Source organism: Zingiber officinale, chromosome 8A (genome assembly GCF_018446385.1).
Source record: "Zingiber officinale cultivar Zhangliang chromosome 8A, Zo_v1.1, whole genome shotgun sequence".
Classification (NCBI taxonomy): domain Eukaryota; kingdom Viridiplantae; phylum Streptophyta; class Magnoliopsida; order Zingiberales; family Zingiberaceae; genus Zingiber; species Zingiber officinale.
In genome coordinates, this window is record NC_056000.1 from 94,031,646 (window position 1) to 94,044,410 (window position 12,765).

At 38.4% G+C, this 12,765-nt stretch overlaps 1 protein-coding gene across 2 annotated transcripts in view; it reads left to right on the plus strand.

Annotated features, from left to right (window-relative positions):
• The window catches only part of LOC122009856, a 93,928-nt gene that overhangs the window by 43,923 nt on the left and 37,240 nt on the right, over positions 1-12,765 (plus strand). The window lies entirely within an intron of this gene.

Sequence of the window (12,765 nt, forward strand, 5' to 3'; positions counted from 1 at the left end):
AATTGGATTTCTATATTTTACTATGCTGGTCGCAGAAGATCCAAAATTATCCCATCTTTCTATCATAGCAAAGGAGATTCTAGCTTGTTCGGTATCAATCGTTGTTGTAGAACAAACATTTACGTTTGGATGTGATATCTTGGATGAAAGATGATTTATTGTCTCCTTATTCTTGGAAGCTCATGTGCTATTTGATGATTAGACGAGAACTGCAAAGAGAATGTAAAAAATGCAATTTTCAACGAAAAATGAAAGTGAGTAATTGTTATTTCCTAGGTAATAAAGGTAAAAATGTAAGTGTATTACGTGGGACTTTGATTCCCCTATGTCCTAAGGGGATAAATAGACAACTTAAATAAATTTAAGCTTTTTTTTATAATTTTTTACTTCTCCAAATTTATAAACTAATATAATCTTAAATAGGTGGTGAGCTGTGACCAAAATCGTAATTGTCAGTTTTGGACTTTGAATTGTAACAAGACTTGAAGGTTAAGGCTGCGAGTTGAGAAATTGTCGAATTGCTGGTTCTTTTGAACTATTGAACTATTGAACTGTCAATTTTGAATTGTGGTTAGATCTACGTTGACCATGCATATACCTCATGTGATGTAGATTATTTCCTTGGTCGAGTTACACGTGGTATTGGAAGATACTATATTCTATACCTCATGTGATGTAGATTATTTCCTTGTTCAAGTAACGCGTGGTATTGGAAGATACTATATTCTATACCTCATATGATGATAGATTATTTCCTTTATTGATTACAGGAGGAGGAAGATACTATATTCTATAGTTAATGTGATGTAGATTATTACCATGATCGAGTGACACGAGGCATTAGGAACCGAAGGTAGTGGTGAATTGAAGTGACGTGTGGACGAGTTGTGTAAGAAATACTGGAGAAGAAGCTTGTTGGCATCTCTATTGTGATCATGGAATGGAACATTGGTCAATGAATTTGATTGGGGGTTAGTAATAGTTATATGTTAAGATGTTTATATCTGTCTTATAAATATAACAATACACTATATGAGAAATGTTATGCTGGGCGACGCTTTGTGCGCGACCGTGAGCGACGCGCAGACGTGGCACCGCCAGTTCGATTTCACTACAAATAAAATAATCCACAAAAGTTACTCTCTCCCTTTCTCGCCTTTGTTCAAAATTTCGGCGACGCTTATTACCAAAAATAAAATCTCCCTCGCCGCTCTCTCTCCCTCGCTCACGGTCCCCTCCGGCGTCCGTCCTCCGGGCGACCTGACGCTTCCCTGGAAAGTTCAATATTTTTTGTCTGGCTCGCCGCTCGCCCCCTTCCCTCGATCCCTCCGTCGAAACTTGTCCCTCGCGCTCCCGGCCGGAAAGTTGCTCCGGCGTCTTCAATCGCAAGTCTACTGTGAGATCCTACCACCTCACTCCAATTTAATTTCTTAATCCACACCGTTATTACCTTGTGAAATCGGTATAAAAATAGCTGTAATAATTGTATAAAGATGCACCGCGGCTTTGCTCCCATTTCTAACCGTTGCATCAACTACTACGACTGATGAAACCGTGCTTGTAGGATATGACTTGGATTGGTCGTGGTAGAAGGTCGGAAGGACTTATGCTACGACCTGGATGGTCGACGGCTCTAACAACCGCCTGCTCTCCGGTGGACTTTTATTTTGCTGCTACAAGGTGTAGCAGCTTCATGGGGAGGAAGCTGCTACAACGTGTAGCAGTTAACTGTGCATGAAGCTGCCACACCTTGTAGCAGCTACCTTGATATTTTCTAGCAGAAATTAACGTACTCGGTACCCATAGTTTCATATTGTCTTTATCAACCCGATTCAAAAATTATTCTTAAAAAATTTTTTCACTGCTTCAGCGCCTTTCCTGCTACAGATTGATTAGAATTCTCTCTTCTTCGCTCCCTCCGTCTCCCTCGTCTTCGTCGAAGGTCGTCCGGCTGACCACTTGGGCCCCTGTCGGGAAAGTGAAAGGTCGGCTGCACCAATCGCCTGCTCTCCGGTGGACTTTCATTTTGCTGCTACAAGGTGTAGCAGCTTCATGGGGAGGAAGCTGCTACAACGTGTAGCAGTTAACTATGCATGAAGCTGCCACACCTTGTAGCAGCTACCTTGATATTTTGGATTTCTAGCCCCTCTATCTTCTAGCAGAGATTAACACTACACTTTAGCCATTAACCCTTTATTTTCAGCAACAATGTTGGTTTGTCGGTCTTCTAGCAGGCCTATTTTCTAGCAGAGATTAACCCAATAGCAGAGTTTTCATCTTGCTAAAAAAAATGTGAAAATGTAAGATGCGATGTTGCACCGGCTTTGCCTTGTTTTTGTGCCACGCGTTGAAGCAGTTACTTCGACTAATAAGCACTACATATTGTAGCAGTTACCTCAACATGTAGCTGCCACAACTTGTTGCAGCTAATGCGATAAGGCCCATTATTAGTAGCAGTATTTTTGTAATAAGATTAACCCCAAAAATATTTACTGGACATGTCTTTAATTAAAATTGCTTAATATTTGATTTAAAAATATTTCAGATGCTTAAGCGCCTTTGATTTTATTTGCTTTGCTGCGACGCGGTGTAGCAGTTACCTCTGCTAATAACTGCGACACCTTGTAGCAGCTACATCTACATGTAGCTGGCAAAACATGTGCCAGCTAAATTCGTAAGTCCTATTGTTGGTAGCCATGATTTTCTTATTGTACACAGATTATCAACATGAAAAAAAAGTTTTTAAAATTATCTCCTTTGCCTGAGCTGGTTTGGTTAGTTTTTCAATTATTGTGATAATATATATTTATAATGTTCAAATACATTTTTACCCTCATAGATCAAAGTTTTTTACCCTAAACTCGCCGTGTGACAAATATTTCGAAGGAATTTCTTCGATAGTTGTTCGGTGGCCCACGGAGTCTTCATCAATCAACCTCTCTGCTCTGCGACGTTCTTTGTGTCATTCGAAGCTTCGCCTTCATTGTAAGTAATATGTTAGGGTTTATGTTCCAAAGCTTCGGTTACTTGGATATTTTGAATATTTAGGGTTGAGAACCGTCTCCTAGCTGCTAGGGGTTTAATGTTTTTAGGTCGCTCACCAAAGATGGTTTACTTTGAGGGATCAATGAGGTTAAAACAAAGATATATATATTTCGTGGTGCAGCTCTTGTCGTTGAACTGCTACAAAATGAAACAACTCGCTTAACCACTACAGTCTCCATTGTCTTCTTACATATGTTGCAGCTACTTGACACTAACTGCTACAATGTGTAGAGTACTCATGTTAAGCACAACTAGTCACATTGATATATATAGGAGAGATTATAGAACTTGTAATGTATTAGATTATGGTTACTTATAACAGTCTCAGGTTTCATATTATGGTTGATAATATAGAGATTATAGACATGGTAATGTATTAGGATCTGGTTACTACTTACTAATAACAGTATCGGGGTTTATATTATGGTTTATAATATAGAGATTACACATAAGGGAAGTAAGTAGCATTATGAGCTTATGTTTGTGTTTGACAGAACTAAATGGCGAGCCAGAGAACTGCAGCTTCCCGTGCATATCGCAAGAAAGTGCACTGGAAAAGTAACTACCCTCACTTCAAGGGGTTTATATCATCACTCCACATAACCGACCGACAACTGGAGATGATCAATGGAAGCCCATTTGCTTGGGCATTAGCCATGCCTGAAATTGCAAATATTCGTAGTCTTATTCAAAATATGTTTGACAATTGGGACGTGCAAGCAAGATCCTTCATCTTTCGTAACAAGGAGATTAGCTTCACCAGGAAAGACGTCTCTTTGATACTTGGACTTCCAGACCACGACGCTGAAGTTATTTTGCAATAGCATGCAGCTACCACCCCACTATTTCTACAACACTTCCATAATGTGGAGTGTACACAGAAGGAGCTGGAGAAGAAGATGATAAACCTCAGCAACCAACCTCCCTCTGCTGAAACCGATACTCTGTTTTGTCAATTATTAATATTGTATTTCTTTGTTAGTGTTTTATTTACTACTACTAGCAGCATATCTAGATTACCAGTACAATCACTAATAGATTGCGTAGATGATTTTGCCAATTTAGGTAGGTATAATTGGTGTAAGGCTGTATATGACTATATCAGCCCGTAGCTGGGGGCCATTGGTTCGATGCTTTCACTGAAGGTGAAACCTGAGGGCCTTGCGGGAATGCAAGCTCCCATGCTCAGAGGGTTCGCACATCTCCTTGCTGTAAGTCTCTAAATATAATGATAGTCTCATAAGATAAAACCAGAATGTATCAAATTTTGACAGTTTTTATTGTATTGCAGGTCTGGATGTGTGAACATGTCAGAATAATGGATCCTTACAGACAGCATGCCCTTCCAAGAATATGCAGATGAAAGTGGTCAGGCTCCCGCGTGGAGACAATAAAGTCGAGGATCGCTGAATTACCTCCTGCATAAATAATTGTTGATTTGCAACCTTCGGACCTAGAGACACACCTGCTCTCAAACGATCCCCTAGAAGATATTGTAGAGCATATAGATCAACAAATTGCAGAGGGATTTTTACAATTAGCTTGGGAGGGCAATGCTGATCAAATTCATGAGCAATCTAATGAAGAGGCAGTCGATGCTCAGGGTATTCCCCACCAAGTTCCTGTACAGGCAGCAGAATGTATGGAAAAGCCGTATCGAGGTCCAGAGCCATTTTCTGTAGAATATGTTGAGGAAAAAGTGGCTTGTACAAAATGTCAAGCCTGGGAGGCAGAAAAATCTCGACTGGAGTCTGTGGTTGAGGGTAAGGACCAGGTCATTGCCCAGATGGAGCGCATAATAAGTGAGCTAAATCAGGAGAAAATAAATTTTGCCAGTGATGCAGAAAAATCATTATCTTCCAAGGATAAAATAATAGATGAGAAGGATAGAAGTATAAAGTTAAAAGAGCAAAATATAGCAGAACAAGAGAGGAAAATCATAGAGCTTGAAAGTCAGTTGCTTGCCAAGGTTATTGACCCATTACCTGCCACGCGATCAGTACCCAGGACAAAGACTTGTGCTACAAAGAGAAGGAAACCCCCAACTGGCAAAGAGATTAAGGGATTGCACTTGGCCAAAAGGAGTAAAAGAGTAATTTTTGAAGATGAACATGAGGTAGAGAAGGCCAAGGGCAAAGGAGAGGCAGTTGGGGAGGCTCCTGTTAAAGTACAAGAAGGCCATGTATCATCTACTGATGTAGCTGCCACATCTTCATCGAATGCAAATTTGTCTACCCTTGCCCAACTTAAATCCAAAATACTTAAGGTACGGATTAGGTTGGTTAAATGTGTCTTCTATTACTCTTAATTCACATTTGAATACTCACGTTGAAACCTTGCCTATTTATTGTGTTTCAGCAATCGAAGTTATATTTTAAGAAAAATAAAGATGCTGTTGTGGCAGAGTCGTTGTTGAAACTGAGGCAGCTAACGTGAGTTGGAAGTTTCTTGAGTTTTATACCATTTGATTGTGAACACAAGGTTATTTATCTTGGAAGTGGTTTTGCTTAATTAATAGTGAATTAAACATTTCATTGTGTTTAAGCAAATCTACTGCTGCATCTGATATTAAAGTTTATATAACACATATAATTTAGGCAACTGCTTTAAGTGTAGTAGCTATTGGGAGGGGTGACGTAAACAAAATTAATGTAAAGGTTTTTTTTTATTTTGTTTTGTAGGGTTACGACAAAACCAATATGGTCCAATGGAACTATATCATTGGGTTTGGCATCTTTCATGGGTATCTTTGATTGGACTGGCTACAGAGATGGTGATTGCATAAATGCATATTTTGCAGTAATTGCAGAGGAAGCCAAAACTTTCGGCATTCCTTATTGGCCATCTATATTTTGTCCTATTGGTTTTGATGTAAGTATGACAATAACTACTCCTATCTAGTTTTTATTTTCAATATATGCCTCCAACAATGTTTGTCTGCATACACAGGATTTGTTTGCAATGATATCATATGAGGCATTTGGCCTAGCAGCAAGCACTGACACCGACAAACCACTTAGGTATATATTCTGTCCATTAAATAATGCAGATGATCACTGGCACCTACTGATCATAGACCTCTAAGAAGCTCAATATTTGCATTACAACTCACTTGGATCCTCACAACTATACACATCTAAGTTTCGAAAGTTTGTAAGTAACTTTCATGTTGAGTAAATCATATTGTAATGGATGTATGTGCGCATTGGTTACAAACTTTAAACTCGTGCAAGTTGATATTTTTAAAAATATAGACCCACCTTACTACGAAATGTGATATCCAGGGCTAGATTCCTTAATGTCGAGAAAATTTGAGGTTTCTACGATCCCGGGGCCAACACAAGTTAAATCGTAAGTAGATATGCTTAATCATAAATTTGATACATGTCCAATCCTCTGCTACTAATTATGTTATTGACAGTGTGATATTAACTCTATCTTGCAGGCTAGATTGTGCAATTTTTGTGATGCGATACGCTGAGAGTTTAATGTATCGAAGGCCAACAAATTTTGGACAAGATGGAATGAGAGAATTTAGTTTTCATGTTGGTCATAAAATTTTTAATAGCAAACACTGGATTAATGACAAGGTGGGCGTGTAAAGGTATTGATAATCTGATTGTAAACGCATTGTGAAACTGATTAGAGTAAAAAATTTAGGCTTCGTGGTGGTAATTTATTTGTAATACTGCTGTCAATGCCTTGCGAAGATAATACATTGTATAGAAGCTAAAGATATGTATATTAAATGTGACAAAAGACAATTGTATATTTTTTTGATAGGAAGTAGATACTACAACTTGTTGATGCTAATCGTGAGCAGCTTAAAATTTTTGAAGATGCTTACCCGCAATAATTGCTACAGATTGTTGCATCTACTAATGAGATGTTGCTGTAATTTGTAGGAGATAACTTTACAAATGTAGCGTGATAAATTATACTAAATTTTTACCACCCCATCAGGTTGCCATTAATGCGGTTTATGGAATGGAGGAGAAAAAATTGCTACAATGTTGGTATGTATAATAAGTTGAAAAAAAAAAGTGAAATACTTCTACTCAGCAGTTGCTACGACAACGTTTTGGGCATGCAATGCACTAGTGGCCGTGCGTGGTAGTAGATACATCATAAAGTATAACACTAGCATAACTGCTACACGTTGTAGCAGATAATCCTAGGTAGCTGCTACAAAGTGCAGCAGATACAATTAAGATATATTGCTATAAGCTGTAGCAGCTGATCCGCACTAACCGCTACTTAGTGTAGCAGCTAATCTTGATAAGCTACTGAAATTTTTATCACTTTACACCTATTTATTGACAAAAGTATTATTTTATATGACCGACCCCTTCGGTTGCAATTAATGTGTAATTTGGAAACGAAGGTTCAGCTACAAGTGCAAAACTATGGTTATCCGGTGTCTATAATCATATTGCAGTAGATGCTACATAATATAGTTTCTACTCAGTACTAGGATAACAAGATATAGCACCAATACGATACGTGACTACGTTAAACCTATAAATTAGCTTACGTGAATAATTATAGACAAACCCAGCGCATGTTATTGACGAGTCAAAAGGTCGACTCTTTTCGAGGACTTGTTGCACAAAAGCTGCTACACCATGTATTGAATTCCTGCCTGCAATTAATGTACTAAAGCTGCTACACCATGTATTGAATTCCTGCCTGCAATTAATATACTAAAGTTGCTACACCATGTATTGAATTTCAATTAATGTACAAAAGCTGCTAGACCATGTCGCAGCTTAAATTGTTTATAACTTATATTTTATTACACCTGGAAAAGGGGATGATGCTAAGCCAGATAGAAGTAAACAAATACTAGCTGCTACAAAGTGTGGCAGTTGACTGTCGGTAAGCTGCTACTATATGCAGCATCAAATTACAAGAGAATCTTGTTTGTGTTACGTTATTAGCTTTATTTACAATATTAAATTTATTACATGAACAATATCAACTCCTTGTGAATATTACCATATCACAGACCCCGCCCGTTGCTACTTTGGTGTACCAGCTATAATATTGTAGCCGCTACGACGTGCACCAGATTTACCAATACCATGTTCCTAGTTATTGACAATGATATAGAATAATGAATCCATTTTATTTTACCGATTAAACATATCCCCACATGCTAATGAAATATAATTGGACTAATACATTAATTAGTAGCTGCTACATATATTCCATAGTAACTGTAAACTCGCCGACGCCATAATGTATATGTAAATCAAATAGAATTCCTGAGGGAATGACTGAGGGGCTGTGGTGCACAAACGGAAGATTGTACAAAAGTCATACCACTCCCTTACAGGCCATAACGCAGGAACGAACGGTGATTCTTTGATAGTGGTGTTCGCAAAATTAAAATTCCTTACCGGTGGGAGAAGTGGGAGAAGGTCGTTGAAGCACGATTCGTAGGGTTACTCCATTATGATTTCCTCTGTGAACTCTAAGGGGCTTCATTGCGAAGACAAAGAGTGTTGGGCGATGATAGACCGCCATAGCTTATCCACATTATTTGGTCAAGGTTGGGAGAAGTTCGTCGTCACAAGAATCATATGGAGCCTCGTTACTGCATGAAAGAAACACTTGAATATGTTGCCTAGTTGCAATGAAAGAAAAGAGGATGGTGGTGTCGTGAAAATGGCATAAATCCAAGTTGAACTACTCATCTTGGAATCAGATGGTCATGTAAGCAGCCTCCCTGCCGGTGTTATTTAGAAAATCAGAGTCGCTTTCTATTCGGTATGGGAATAGTTGCCTTGCCATGACGCGGCCACAGCTGTGCTTCTGACAATCCCCATTTTGTGAGTCTTCATTAGTCAAGATTTATGACAGTTATGAGTTGTCATAGCTTTCATAAAAACATCTATGAGTGGTCATTCCATGGACGTGACGGATGAATGGACCTTGATGTGGTATGTTACAATTATTTATTTGGTGTGTCTCTATAAATTTATTACTTTCACAAAAGCAGCGTCTTTGATTTGCTGTGTCTCTATAATTGTAGTTAAATTAAATGGGGTGTAACAATTTAAGTTTTAAATGTCTTGTGAAGCTGGCTAGTCCAACTTGTAGCATCACGTCTACAGCTAATAAAAATATTAATACTAGGTTAAATGGAAAAAAAATGTGAAAAAAATTTAATCACCTCTAGCTAGTACATTTGTGGTCCTAGTTATTGCAGTAGTTGCTAGATGTTGTACCAGCTAGATCATAAAGTATAAAAATAGAGTCAATGCTAAACGGTGTGGCAGTTAATCCAAATAATCTGCAATCCCGTGTAGCAGTTTATCGCCATTAACTGCTACATGTTAAATTGCTATCCTTTTGTTGTGTTATTTGTCCTTGTAGCATAAAATTCTGAACGTTGGCGCAGCTAGATAGTGGGTACGGAACGGATGTATAATTAATTGTATGATTTAAATATTTTTAGATGCGACTTGTTGCAGGAGCCGTTAGACAATACATGCACGGTAGGAATTCATACCCGAGGGTTCATTAATCCTTGTATTTACTATATGTAAGATAGTCCTATCTTTTTCCAGCTCGTAATGGGGTGTAGTGAGAGTTTCAATGGTCCATTTACTTGAAAAGACGCGTCCGTTTGACTTCTGTATAGGAAGCGGTAGGGTTTGGTAGGGGCTTTTTCCTATAATTATGCGATTCACTGGACAGACTCATCCAACTTGCCTTGCATTTGGTCTCCATTTACATCTCTTTCATGATCATGTCTATACTTAGCAGAAAGACGAAACCTACTATGGGTGAGGTTAAACACCCCCCTTTGGAAGAGGATTCAAGCTGTGCCTCTTCTTCACCAGAAAGATCATCTGTATCACTGGATCCGTATGCTTCCAGGTTTGTATTATTTCATCGTGTTGTTCTTTATAAATATCTTTATTTATTTTGAATCTCGATTTTTCCAACATATTCGTGACAGGTATCTCAGTTTATCTATGGAACATCATGTAGTTTGTGGCTATCTTAAGAATCTCACAGAACAATGGGACCAGGCGAGGAAGGAGTTAGAAGCTGCCCTTTTTCGAGAGAAAAAGAACCAAACAGAAATTGTGCAGCTACGACGTAAACTGTCCCAAGTCAATGGGGTATTAGAGGAGGCCGCAATTCAAAATAATGAGTAAAATATCACTCTTTGTGTAGCTCTGCCTCATATCTCCATAGGGATGCTGCCTTTCGGCGGGAGAAAAAGAGTACAACTGTATGTGTCCAAGGAGAACGATACCTATGTCTTTGTAATGTATCATTAGTTACTGCTATAAAGGGAATGAATTACACACTAATGTTTGAATAAATTCTTTGTTAAGATATTGTTTGTCTTATGTTATTATGAAACCTAACTATAGACTTCAAGCATTCCTCGTCTACGCTGAACAATATTTGTAGTCCCTCAATCTAAATGTTGACTTTGGATCTCATTTTTGGTCATCTTTACGTTTTATGTATTTGTTTATAGTTAGCCATAAGCTGCTACATGTTGTAGCAACTTCAACGGTACAATGTTGCAATATCATCAGCTTGTAAGGAGGTGCTCCTTGTCCCCGCAGGACGGTCTAGTGGCCAGCACATGAGTTGTTACCGGCATGACGTCTGGGGTGCAATACTCGGCCAAGCCGAGATTAAAAGCCTCTCCTACACTTTGTAGCAGTTTGTACGGATTGGATGCCATCTCGTGTAGCAGTTACTTTGAATTGGCTGCCACATCGTGTGGCAGTTAATTTGAATTAGCTGCTACAACGTGTAGGAACTAATCCTATTTTGTGAGATCCAAGAAGATGTAGCCGTTGTTAATGCTGAAGTAACTAATAAATATATTTGTATGCAGACTTATCAAATAGAGTATAGGTGATCTACGACATCTTTCCATTCATCCGTCACATCCATAAATGACCACTCATACCTGTCAGTTATGGGAGATGTGACAAGCAATACCTGTCATAAACCACGGTTAGTGAAAGGAAATCCGAATCTTACTTTTTCAGACCGCCAGTTGAATGCGTGAAGTGGATTGATTTTGCCCCCTCCCGCTTTCACAGCGCACCCCTCTTCCGTCGTCTCTCTCACTGTCAAATGACAGTTGTATCCTTATTTTTCCTTTTTGTTCGATTTTATTTAATGTATATTTTTTTAATTTTTTTGTAATTTTGAAGATTTTTAATTTACTTATTATTTTTTTATTTAATTTATTATATAATTTTTCCATCAAAATTTATATATATATTAGTAATTTTATTTACATTTTTATTAGTTTTATGTTTAAATGATTATGTTTATCCAAAGAAATATAATAACCTAACACAACCAAGATTATATAAATTTATATAGGTAATTTAAAGACTGAGGATTTTCAGCTTAGTACCAGTGATGTAGTAGCTGGATTTTCTTCATTGAATGGTCTAAAATGTCTTATTATATGAAGTGTCCTTTGTGAGGATTAAAGTATAGCGCCAACAGAACCAACTACCCTTAATATTCATGCCCACAACGAATATGGTAGCATAAGATTGGAGACAAAAGGTAAAATGATATGACATTATGACCTATCAAGTAAATGCTTCACATTGTACCAATATACCTTTCAATTAGCTGCTACACGTTGTAGCAGCAAAATATCCACGCATAACTCGCCTCTACTCCACGTTGTAGGATGTTAGGGTCCTAGCTGCTTAATTATCTTACCGCGTGAAGCGTTATTGTGTATTTTTTAATTATTTTTTTTTGCCATCTGTAGCATTAACGTGATGCTCTAAAAATTTGTAATCGTAGCATAAATCTTTGAGGGTCTATTAAATGACCACTCAGAGCAGGCATCAACCCTAGAATGACCACTCAGAGCAGATCCATCACCCATATGACTATACATAGCTGGCATAATTAATGACCCCTGTCTCGTTTTCTTCTAAGTAGCTTTCTCAGTCAGATTTGTTTGGGCTCGTGCCTACACCTGATTTCTCTTTATAATTGAGGGTCGCAACGTTCATGAATGTGACAAAGGGTAATGAGTAGCAGTTTCATCGGTTGCCCACATTTTATCGGCACCACCTCCGTCAATCCATCCATGCCTTCCTATATAAAGCTGGAGGTGCATGAAGCTCCCAAACCACAAAAGGCAAAGCGGTCAACTAGACTTCTACACTCTAGAGTACAGTTCCATATGTTAAATCCTATTTCCTTAATACAATCATCATCGTCTAGCTCTCGTCAACATACGTGGATGATAGGCGGATGGTCATGCAAATTTCTCACTTCTGTCTTAAATCATGTGTGCGCAACAAAGTGCTTCTTCATCGCCCTGTGGAATCGTCATGGAGCACATTCTTTGTGATTCTCCTCCTCGAACTTGGACCATCCTTGACCAAGTGACGTGAGGTGTATCAAGCTCTCATTTTGCCCAAGACAAAGCGGTCATGTATCCTTCCACGGTATAGATTATGGTTCCATACTCGTAAAATTAGTTCCTCATTCCAAACACCATCGTCAAGCCCTGATGCGTGTATGTTGATGAGGTTTGGCTGTTGGAGTACATTAGGGAGAGGATGATGGCCTCGAATAAGTTTTCCCAGCCAGTACAAAGGATGCGAGGCATGTGGAAAATAATATAATCACTTTACTGGTCACAACACTCTGTACGGTTGATGAAGGGTGTTTTCGAATGGAGATGAATGTGGATGA